At 35.0% G+C, this 12,835-nt stretch overlaps 2 long non-coding RNA genes across 2 annotated transcripts; both read right to left on the bottom strand.

Moving 5' to 3' along the window:
- LOC110267239 lies at positions 1,569-1,906 on the bottom strand. The gene is made up of 2 exons (XR_002354622.1): positions 1,865-1,906; positions 1,569-1,760 (listed from the first exon to the last, which is right to left on the bottom strand). It is a non-coding gene; the product is annotated as an uncharacterized LOC110267239 (long non-coding RNA).
- Positions 3,744-7,816, bottom strand: LOC107619482. Its single transcript, XR_001615663.2, has 5 exons — positions 7,440-7,816; positions 7,225-7,350; positions 5,472-5,578; positions 4,918-5,157; positions 3,744-4,218 (listed from the first exon to the last, which is right to left on the bottom strand). It is a non-coding gene; the product is annotated as an uncharacterized LOC107619482 (long non-coding RNA).

Below are 12,835 nucleotides of genomic sequence, written 5' to 3'. Positions count from 1 at the left end.
GAGACTGTGATGCATGGCACTTTTTCCTCATTAATTTGTGAACGCATGTTGTAAGAAGAGATGGCGTGGGTATAATCTCCGATCGTTATGAGTTAATCCAAGCTGCAGTAAGTCGTAGCAGAGGTGATTGGAAACCTTCGAGAGCATGGTGGATGTTTTGTATTCGGCACATTGGTAGCAACTTTTTAAGGGAATTCAAGGTCCTGTACTTGCAAAAGCTTGTGGTCAATATTGGGTATTCAAGGACAGTGGATGATTAAAACGTCAACTACAAGAGGTTGCAAGAACGAGGTGAGGCATATGTTCGTTGGTGCGACAACATCAAATGTCCTCAGTGGGTGTTGGCATTTGACGAGGGATATCGATGGGTTCACATGACGAAGAACCTTGTCTAGTGCATTAATTTGGTGTTGAAGGTGTGCTCGAAATCTTCCCATCTTGGCGCTCGTTCGAGAAATATATTATTAGTTGAACGTGTTGTTTATGCGAAAGAGTACTGAGGCTTACCAGTGCAAGCGTGCTAGATTTACTTCCTCTGAGTTTGCCACTCAGCGGATAGAGGCAAACATGCAGCATGAAGAAAACATCAGAGTATACCGATTTGATAGAAGAAACAAGGTGTTTGAGGTGCGCGAAATATCAAGTGAAAAAGTTAGTCATTGATCTTGCGCGACGAAGATACGACTATGGACATTTTCAGGTGGAGTGACTTCCATGTTGCCATGCTATTGCTTGCTGTGCTAACCACCGGATGCCACGTCTCTGACTGGTCAAGCTTACGGGGCAGAAGATTGCTATTAACCTAGTAAAGTTCAACCACAAAAGAAATTAATTTAATAAATAACAAACAAAATAAATTAATAAATTCCTTTAACAGAAAACAAAATAAATAATATTATTAAAGGTATTTATAATTAAAGACTTAATTAAATCTTTGACCGCATGCATTCCGGTAAAAATATTATGTTAATTTTAACATTTTTAACATGAAAAGGACGTAATTACAAAATTAAAAGCAGTGTAGGGACCCAATGATAATATAATCTTCTGAAGACGTATAATTATGCACCATTTTAAATGTTCTAATCTCACTCTCAACCCTAAAACTAACTTATCACTCTCAACCCAATGAATGAAATAAAATAAACACCAACCCTGCGTTTTAAGCTTTTCCTCTCAACTATGGGGTACTACATGAAATGAACATGAAGCCCCAAGCCCCACCCCTCAGATTTTATACACCGCGGTACAAACCCTCACAACCCTTACCATAAATGATGCTTGTTCCCGGAGCACGGCCTGTCTCTTGCATGAAGACTAGGGGTATAATTGGTTCGATTTGGTTCGGTTTTGGACCGAAAACCAACCGAACCAACCTGATCAGTTCTACAATGATGCCAACCATTCGGTTGGCTGCTGTTTGAACAACCGAACCGAACCAAACCGAACCAACAGCGATTTGGTTCGGTCGGTTTTTTCGGTTTTTTTTACACCTAATGATCAGAATTTAAATTATCATAAAATAAAGTTTAAAACCTTCAATAAACTATAATAACAAAAGTATATCACATTCAAATTCAATATAAATTCAACTTAATTAAACATAAAACAAAGACAACTAAAAATGCTAGCAAAACAACAAAAATAAACACATTTTAAACCGAAACAGTCACTTTAAAACAAATAAAAACCAAACAGCCACCATGCTTAATCTGAATCCACACTAGACTCATCATCATCTTCTTCGGTTGGTGCAATTTCTACAAAAATAAAACAAAAAATCAATATAGATTATAAACATAATATATATTATAAATTATAAATATAAACCATGAAAGGAACTACAAATTTCTTTTTTGCATACCTAATTCAAGTTTCTCAAACTCTTCAATAAGCTCCTCAACAGCATTTTATATAAACATAACAATAAAAAATTAGCATTTTAACTCATCAATAGCACCAAAAGTATTGTTTCCAGCAACAAATTTAGCATTCAAACTTGTGAAATATATTCATTATATGCAGCCATATTATATGCTGACATATAAAATCAACCATCAAGCATACACTGAACAACGGCTTAGCCATCGATAATATTGAAATTCGACGGCAAAATAGACAGTGCAGTTGGTCGCTATAAAGCCTGTCGATTTTTCAAAATGCTAATAAAATCGACGGCTTTCATGGCCGTCGATAATAATTTAATAAAATCGACGTTAGTTCCGTCTGTAATATGGGTGTGAGAATTTTACATTCTTAATAAAATCGACAACATTGCCGTCGATATTTCTATTTAAAATCGACGTCCTCTTTGTCGATAATTGATTCAATAAAATCGATAGCCTTTGTGTCGATATTTAACTCAATAAAATCAACAACACTTTTGTCTATAATATGTTTAATAAAATCGACATCAGAGCCGTCGATATGTGCTTGAATAAAATCGACATCTTTGTCGTCGATTTAATTATTTAGATTTGTCTATTTTAACTAATAAAAGCGACGGCAAAGCTGTCGATATGTGCTTGAATAAAATCGACATCTTTGTCGTCGATTTAATTTTGTCTATTTTAACTTTTAAAAGCGACAACTTTGCCGTCGATTTTAATAGTTATATATTTTATTTTTTTTTCTATTTGAAAAATAGTAAACCGTTAATACAAATAAACTTTTAAATATAAAAATAAAATTTAAACAGATGATTCTACATAATGTAACCAAATTATCAACAAATATGGGATGTGGCTGAAAATTTAGTATGAAAGTATATTCTTTAAAATTAAAGTTATTCAATTGATTCCTTACTTTTTTATGAATAACCTAACATAGGTAGCCTTATATTCTATATTTTTATCAACAAATATGGGATGTGGCTGAAAAATTAGTATGAGTGTTGGCTGCCATCATGTTCCTTATCCTTTTCTAGTTTTTTTGGTAAATTGTATCCTTTTATAATGTTTGGCAAATAATTGTGCTGTACCTGATGTTGGCAAATTATAATATAAAAAATGTCAGACTGCATTGAGCACTATGGTTGATCTGCATATGTAAGGTTGTTATGGAGTATCTTATTCCTAATTAGTGACAAATCTTATAAAGACATGGAACATATATATAATAAATTAAATAAAATATAACAAAATACAAGTGTATGTGTACCTGTGTTGAACATGATAATATTGTCTTATATTTTTATCTACTCATTATATTTAATTAGTGATCACTATCCAGGTGGTTGTTATAGATTTTTTGTGTGTGTATGTGTGAAACATAAAAGCAGTGTAGTATTAGAATTTAACGAATTTGATTCAACTGAAAGAAATTATGATAATTAAGGAATATGTGTAAATGAAAATTCTAATACACTACTATGCACCTTTTCACATTTATATATAATATATTATTTGAAGATGAACTTATTAAGGTGAATGGGATGAGACAAGTTGGAATCAAAACAGATTATAAATTGAATTCATAATTTCATATTATTACTACTAGGATGTACTTTCATAATAAAATGAAAATTCTAATAAACTATTATTTTGGGATGTACTTTTATTCTAAATTATTATCATTCTGATTTAATGATTGGTTTTATCTATCGTTAATGTTCAAATTATATGTGTATATGAACAACTCTAAAAAGGAAAAAAGATTAATTTAGTGTACTACTACTACTTTTGCATAGCTAGCAAGGTCAACCAGCTACTTTTCTTCTCCAAAACCTAAAGAAGGGCTCAATATTTGATCTTTAGAAGCTCTCCAATGGCAGTATATTAAGAAACCAGTCAAAAGAAGCCACACATAGACAATCAAAACTTCACAAATATTGAAAATGCACATAAAATTTTGAATCTGTATAAAATTCTATATTTTTGCAATTGTCACCATTCACAGAACAGCAAATATCATAGTAAAGATTGTCTATAAACAAATTACCAAGCGTAACCTTGCTTCTGGAAAGGTGGTGCCTCCTGCAGTGTGAAGGGAAGTACCTCGAGTCGATTTCCTGGCAGCTGTATTTCTCGCCTGTAATTGTCTATAGGCATCAGTGTCCCAACGTCTCATCAATTCACCGATAACTTCTGGTGGGATCCAATATGGACGGGCACCTTTTTTGCGAATGGCATGGAGCATACCTCACAAGCGCTTGGCAGCCCTAAACCTCCAAGCTTGATAGATATCATCCTCTTCCGTATCAATAATGTCAAAGCATTTCTATTTTAAAAAAATCCCCTTCCGTATCAATAATGAGACTTAGGTATGGTAGTTTTAATCATTGGAATAAAAAAAAATCACATTTTACAATATCACTTAAAATAAATGTTAAAATTGTTGAGACAAAAACACTGCCAAAGTAACTAGTAAGTATACTACTAGTAGTATATATATATATATATCTTGCTATCACAATTCAAATCTCTCTGACAATCCAATCCTTAAGGACATAGCCAATTCAAGACACAAGAGTGTGCCTCAGGTGCTTGCATTCCAATCATGTAATATTTATCGGATACACAAACCGTTGAAACAAAGTAATATTTAGCACATAGTACTATTAAATATTAAAGTGAAATTAAGCTTTCAAAAAAGAGAATATTATTAAGATGATGAGATGAGATGAGATGAGTTTCATCACATCAAATAATTATTAAATATGTATAATTATTATTATTAATTTCTCCTCTGCATGTGTCATTTAATAAGAAAGATAGATGCAGATAGATGGTTAAATATGAATGGCAGATGAGATCAGATGAGAGTAGTGTGATAAAGCTACAAAATTAGAGAGAATATAAGACCCATAGTTTCAAGACTCATTACTGGTTATCAACTCATACTCCATAACCTGATTAATCATTAAGTAACTGAGAGAATAACTAATCAACAAAAACAGAATTAGAAAGTTTTACAGACCTGTAAGTGTTAGCATCAAGAGATTCAAATGTTTGCAACGCCCTCATGTTCAACACGGCCGCAATACCACTAGGCTGCCTTAGAAATTCGCTTATGTGGTATTTCTTACCTCCAACGCCATCATTATAATCAGGCAGCTTAATTCTCTCCGATTTCGCGGCTGATAAATTTGCTCTCTTTACATTTGAACCAGAGGAATCCTCTGCAATTACTTTGATAATAGTTTTCTTCCTAGAAGCCCTTTTTTAACACAAAAATATTAACAACCATTAACAAAGATCACACAGTTTATGGAACAAAATTTATCAGAAAAAAGGGGAAATAACGATGCTATAATAACAAAAAATGCATGGTAGCACTAAAATAACGATGCTATAATAACAAAACCCTTCTCACGTAGTCACCTTCGACATATACAAAAAATGCATACCTATTTAATAAAATTAAACAAGAAAGGAAGACAAATTGAAATCAAATAGAGAAGCTACGCAGAAGTAATACATGGTAGCACTGAAATAAAGATATGTAAAGCGCATATAATTAGTGCTTGTTACTTGTTAGAGGGACACGTGACAGAGGCAGAGACTGGCCTATTATTCTTGCTTCTCCATGCGAATTTAATGTTACTGATATGAAGAAAACACTTCCCCCATATACAGACCTGTGGTATGAGAAAGAAAGTTAAAATTCTTTGCTTTAAACTAAAAAAAACAAGCAGGGTGAGTTTCTTATTAAACATCCACTAACTTTGATGGTTAGCTAGTATAATGGTATTGTTACATAGTCTTAGAATTTGCATCAAAATATTGAGAATTTCATTTTTTTTTATCTTAAGAATAGGAGTTGCATTTTGTGGCATCTATTGCATCTTTTGGTATGCTACAAACTTCTGAATGTTAAAAGTAAAGAGAACAAAAAGTAAAATAGACTTTTATCAGCATTCAACAACATGGTGTGTAATAATTATGTTTTTGAATAAGAAAAAAAAAAAGAAAAAAAAGCAAAAAATTTGAATCATTACTGCACACAAATCAGGAAGTTAAGCAAATTTTGACCATCTTATAGCATTCAACATTCTGCACAAAGCATTGGAGATGATTGGAATATTTGCAAAGAAGACAACATTATATCTCAACTATGTAACAGACTTGAAAGCATAAAAATTGATATGTTTCCAATAGCAACGGAAAGCGACCTTTTTCTTTCTCAACAAACATCAGAAAGATTGAAATAATTTAATGATAAAATGCCAGGATCTAGTAACAAGACACCTAAAAAAAACTATATAAAAACAGTTTCCCATTTTCTATCATTAACTATTTCTAATGGCAATAAGCTCAACAACCTGAGTTGTTCATGCTATTAGCCTAGATAAATTGTAACAAATACACCCATGATGAAGTGCAGCAGTGCAGCAGAGTATTATACTAATATTTCTGAAGCTGAAACACCACAACTTCGCAAGACAAGGACACATCTGTGTTCATCCATCCTAATTTGTTTTCCACACAGATTACAGAAAGTGAAAACCACATCGTAGTGTATAACCATCAATCCTGTACCCTCTATAGAGTAGTAGCATTTCATAATTTCATTAATTATTAGGCTGTGTTTGGTTTAGTTTGGTGTTTCCAAATCATAAAAACAGAATTTGATATAGGAGATATAAAATGATTAAATATATAATATTTAATCATTAAAACAGTAAGTAAATTCCAAATGAGAATATATTCTCCCCGACTTTCTCCTTTATCTGTGTTTCTTAGCCTCTATATCCCTGTAGCAAATACAGAATCTAAACACACGTTGTTGTTGTAAGTTTTTCAAACACATCACATCAAAAGCAACACAAAATCTACCTACATACACAGATAGATACAGAGAGAGAATCAAAGAATATTTGCTAACCAAATTGAAAACTTAAACTTAATCAAGAGAGAGCTATTAGCCTACTAATATTTAGTATTTACTAGTGGATCTAACTACTGTGCATGCTAGTTTTTGGGTCAAAATCTTAAATTCCTAGCACATTTTTAGCAAAATATCAACAACTGAGATAACTGCAACAATTATTGGGTGTTCAGTTCAGCATTACAAATTCCCTCCCTCCATATGTTTTGTTAATCAATAAACAAACTAAATTAAAAATCTAAATTTAAAACCTAATTACTAAATCATCCATTAAAAACCAATCAACAAACTAATTATCTAAAATATGAAACCTCAAATCAACAAATTAATTAGCTAAGTAGGGGAGCAGGGGAGTAGGGAAGAATCCAAACACAAGCAGGGGAGCAGGTAACTCACCCTCACCAGGCCATTGGATAAGCACAAGCTAGCAGCGACAGTAAGTAGAACCAGCGACAATGGCGAAGGGAACTTCGGAACCAGCGACGATAAGGGTTTTCAAATTACATGCTCCTGCCTGTCATCCTTGACAACATTCAATTCTTATCAAATGCATGTTCAATCGAATAACTTATGAATAAACCCTAAACAAAGAAGAAAGAATGGAAACTGACCCTCGCTGGAGTTCTACCTCGCTGAAAACCCTTGGTTTGAGTAAGGTGTCGGAGTAGGGTTTATGGTTGAGAGAGAGTGTGTGTTGAGGAGCGCCGGCGAAGCAACCGTGACAGAGCGGCGATGGCAGTGGAGAATGACGCGGGTTGGTGCTGAAATGGGGGTTTTGGGGTAAAAGGAAATTGTGTTTCTGAATTCTCTGGACGCGGGAAGTGTTTTGGGTAAGTGTTTTTTAATGATAAAAATCGACGGCAGATTTGTCGATTTTAAATTAAAAACAATCGACACTCCATGCATCTATTTTATATATTAAATCTATACCGTTTCCTTGGTTTTAGAAAATGATCTAGACCGTTAAAATTTATCGACGGCAATTGTTGTCGATATTTTAATTAATAAAATCGACACCGCTTTCGTCGATTTTAAAATAAAATTATTTTCAGCCCCAAGTTCGTCGATAATGTGACGATAATATTATGTATCATAATATTATCGACGACCTGGCCGTCGATTTTAATATTTTATTTTTAATTATTTTTTTCTAGCAATATCGACAGCAAGCCGTCGATAAATATCGACGGCAGAAATAGCCGTCGATTTTTAGCGTCGAAAAAAACGTTTTTTCTAGTAGTGACCTAAGCCCGTGGTACTTGAGTTAGACATAGTTACAAACAATTAAATTTGACAAGCAAGCTATGCTTCCTAACTAGTATATTCGGATGGTACAAAGGAACATTCAAGAATTATTACATAAAACTGGTGTTTACTGCCAAGATCAATGCAAAGACAGTAGGATGTTGTTATTTGCATCCTTGTTGCTATTCACTATACATCTTCAATATAAACATTTAGTAAGCTTGCTAGGAACCTACAAACTACCAACATTTACCTTGAGAATTACAAGTAAAACATGGTATTTGCAATATACTATAGATTGTACCTAGTAAAATACTAGTTAACCTCCAACTCAAACAAAGACAGCTAATATGGTAAACTCATCAACAATCAATTAATTATCAGTTGTGACGCTACTCAAAACCCACAAATCAGACCCCACAAAGATGCTAACCTTAACCCATCTCAATCATATTCTAAAGCAAGATTTCAATATTTCATGGGATTTCAATCACTCACAAGCTACTTTCTCCGTTTTTAATTAAATGTGCACTTTTGAAATACTTTCCTTCCCTTTTTCTAGTCCTATACCTTATTAATAAACTCCAATCATCCTCAATAACAGGGTCAAGCCACCAAGACAGGGTAAGTGTGTAAAGTAAATAACTTGCAACAAGAACATCTAATAAGTAATAACTTGCAACAAATTGTGAAAAAACCGAATTACCAACCTCAGAAGACGACATTGTGAGTTGCAGGAGAAGGCTCGGACCAAGGGTTTTCTCGCCAACGAAGAGGAACTGCTCAGCAACTGCGACTACTAGACGGCGACGACGACTACTGTTCGGCGACGGGGAAGAACAGCTCAGACGGAGATCGATGACGGCGAGACGATGGCGTGAAGACAGCTCTCTGCAACGCCTGTGATGGAGATCGACGACGTCCTTTACGGTGACTCGACGACGGCGCTCTCAGCTCTCTGGCTCTCTCAAGCTCTCATTCTCTCAGGGTCTCAGGCAATCAGGCATAGAGGAGAGAAAGATGGACCTCGATTTACTGATGCATTGTGTTGTGGGGTTGTGACTTGTGGCTGCGCTGAGTAGGGATTGGGAGGTTAGAGGTTTCATATTAGGTTAAAGGGCAAATGTGTAAAAACTTACATTTCTGAACCAATATTTCGGTTCGGTTTGGTTCGGTTCGGTTCTCACTAAGCCAACTGAAAACCGAACCGAACCGATCAGTTTAATTCGAAAAAAACAAAAAAAAATCGGTTTTTTCGGTTTTTCATTTGGTTGTTGTAAATTTCAGTTCGGTTTTGCGGTAAATTTCGGTCCGGTTCGGTAACTTACACCCCTAACGAAGACACTAGTTAACACGCAGCCTGCGTGCTGCTTGGATGAAGACACGTGGCCTTCGCGTGTTTGGAGCCACTGTTCAATGTACCTTGGAAACATGCGAAAAATCTCTACAAAAGAAATCACGCACCCTGCGTGTTGCTCTTCAGTTGCCACGTGGCGAATCTCTGTTGGAAATCTCTAATAAAGTTGCCTAAAAAATTTATGCAAAATCTCTGCTAAAGTAACACAGAACCCGCGTGTTGCCTAGAAATACGACACATGGCGAATCTCTGCTGAGTTCATTTTCTAAAAAGTTAACACAGAACCTGTGTTTTGAACTGTATTTCTAACCCTCCACATTTCTGTAAAGCGACACAAATACCAATATTTAACAAAAACATTACTTTCTTTTCCATATCTAAAATAATTTCTATATCCGTGAAACAAGAATGCTTTGTGTTTTACTTTTTACTCTTCACTACTCATCATATTCGCTGTACTACTTCAACCTTTTGTCCTTCTAGATATATATATAACCATATTATCTATACACAAAAAATTAACTACTAAATGAATTATTTATATAAAATACATATTAAAATAAAAAATATATTAAAAATTCTCTCTTTATATTATTTTGTAAAATTTTACTAATTTAAGAGTCATACTAAAATTTTTGATCCAAAAGAAAAATTTTCTTTTCATAAACCTAAGATAGGACAACCCATTATGGAAGTTAAAAATTTTCTGTGAGCAAACGTTATATCTGTTGCCTTAATGCCATTTTGCTTTGTAGCTTATTGCCACTTTAACTACCACTTTACTTTGTGAACGCCTATTCTGTAAAAACTTGCCCTCTATTGTGTTTTTCCAATTTTGATAAAGTCTTGAGACCATATAACCTTTTTATTGAGCCTTTTTATATCTTCTGCCTTGTACTATACCTTACCTTTATATTTAAGTCTCATGGTTATATGGTATTTGAACATTTATATCTGTATATACTAAGATTTCTTACATTTCAAAAAGGTATTTAAAAGTAGAATACTAAGACTATGTATTATCTCATGTATTACTTTAATTTTTGAGGACGAAAATTTTTATACGGTGGGTGAAATGTAAGACCCAGAACTTTTGAAAAGTTTTATTATAAATAAATTTCAAACCATATATTTATTTACAGTTTTAATTTCAGAAATTTCGTTATTAAAGAATATTTAAAGCAAGTTTTGATTAATTGAATTTAAAATAAATTAAGATTATTATCCAATTTTACAATTATTAAATTATTTTCTATATTTAAATTATAAAGTTGATAGTTATGAAATAATAAGAATTTTATATGATTCGGGTTAAATAATTAATATTTTATAATTTAATATTTATGTTTTGGGAAATAAAGAAAATTAATTATATTATTTCTAATTCTTGGATTTGAGCATTTAATTAAAAATAATTTGTAATATTGATGAACAAATAGTATTTTATACATAATTATTGTTGGATTAAAATTTATTTCTAATTACTATATTATCCCTATTTTTATTTGAAATTACAAGCCGCCACACATTGTCGCCGTCGCTGGAGATCTGGGAGTCGCTGTCGATCGTCATTGAGTCGCGTCGGAAACAGAACCGCAAACGAGAAGGAGCTGTAGTAGTCGCCGTCGAGCATGAAGGGTGGAGGAGAGAGAGAGAGAGCTCGTGTCTGAGACTGGAGAGGAGATGTGGTCTGCACTGCTGCCTCCATCACGACTGGTCTGCCGCCGCCACCGCTGGGAGTCGTCGTCGGTCTACGCACCGCCGCTGTGCTCCTTGCTACCGTTGCCGTCAGAAGCTGCCGCCATGGCCGCCAGCCTCCTAGTTGCTGCAATGGTTGTGGTCTGCTGTGTATGGTCACTGGGGAAGTCGTTGTGGCTGCTGAAACCACCGCTGAAGCTTCTGGCCGCTTCTGCCGCCGAAAATCCCGTTGCCGTCGCTGGAAAACTCTACTGGTAAGGGTTTTTGAGTTTGGTTTTCATTCGTTTAAAGATTCCGGAAACTTTATCGTCTCTGTATGTGGGTTTCAGTCACCATCGCCGGAGTCCGGTCGCCGCTGCCGCTCAAGGTGGCTACCGGGGCCGCTGCCTAACTAGTTCAGAGCCCGCCGCTGTTTCGTTTCGCTAGTTCAGTAAGTATTTCTATTTCGAAAGCCCTGTGATAATGTTCTGTTTTGTGTAATAAATTATTTGCGACGTTAATGGGTTTAGGAGTTAGAATCCGAGTTTGCTTGTGGCGTTTGAAGCTGTTTCTGCTTTTGAGAAAGCAAGCGGAGCTGAGATTTTGGTTGCCGTCGATTCGGGTTGAGGCGAAAGGAACTCTGTGAGGCGTTTGGGTTATGGTTTTGCAAATCGAGGTAGGGGCTTTTCTAAAATCTAAATTTTATTGATGGTTATCAGTGGCTAAGAGAAGGGGGGGTTGAATCTTTGCCCATTTTTTGCTTAGTAACACTTGCTGTCTTTTAAAACACTTGAGGAGATATTTCTTGTTTTTGTCTCGTGCCTAGTCAAGAGACTTTTTCTTTTTGTCTCGTAAGCAGCCAAGAGATATTTTTCAGTTTTGTCTCCTACGCAGCAGAATTAGAAATGGAGTAGAAGAGAGAGAGAGAGAGAGAGAATCACACCAAGATGTATCCTGGTTCAGCTGCTAAGTGCAATGCAGCCTACATCCAGTCTCCATCACAACAATGATGGAATTTCACTATAATCATCATGATTACATACACTAATTCTCCCTAGGAACTACCCTTCCTATCTGAGACAAGTCCATAATCTAACCCAATCCTGAACTTGACTTGGTAACCCACCAAGCTTTCAACTGCTAAGTGCTAACCCAACTTGCAAAGGGATTCTCACAGAATCATGAAACACAACACAGATGTACAAAGGACCTCTAAGGACATCTATGGCTTTTTCTTTTAATTTTGTATACTCTGCCTTTTTTCGCTCTATGGCTTTTTTATACAAACCTCACTGTTTGTCTTTTTCCATGAGACTCAAGATAGACAAAATTAAATAGAAAAATTACAAAATGAAGAACATTAAAGGAGAAGAACTTCTGTTAGCTTAGGTAGCTATGAGAACATTGTGCTTTCACTATTTTCCTTGCTTCAAGCCCTGGTTGTTCTCCCTTATTTATAGAAGGGGAAGCCTTCACGTTTGAAACTGTTAAACCAAGATAAACTTCTTCTTGTTCAAACCAAAACTGGCTCAGCTAGAGAGAGAGAGGAGAGGAAACCAAATGTAAAACCCAACATGTAATTACCTCTGTGTCTTCCCTTCACACCAAGCTTCATCAATCCGGGCCTTCCATCTTGAATTGATCCCCAAGACGGATTCCTAGCCCTTGATGCGTCCTTGATGCTTGACAACTTCTCCTGCTTTAATCTTCTGCCTCCTCCTCCACGTA

This window comes from Arachis ipaensis, chromosome B09 (assembly GCF_000816755.2).
Source record: "Arachis ipaensis cultivar K30076 chromosome B09, Araip1.1, whole genome shotgun sequence".
NCBI lineage: Eukaryota > Viridiplantae > Streptophyta > Magnoliopsida > Fabales > Fabaceae > Arachis > Arachis ipaensis.
The sequence above is the reverse complement of the archived record's forward strand: the minus strand, read 5'-3'. Positions and strand labels throughout refer to the sequence as shown.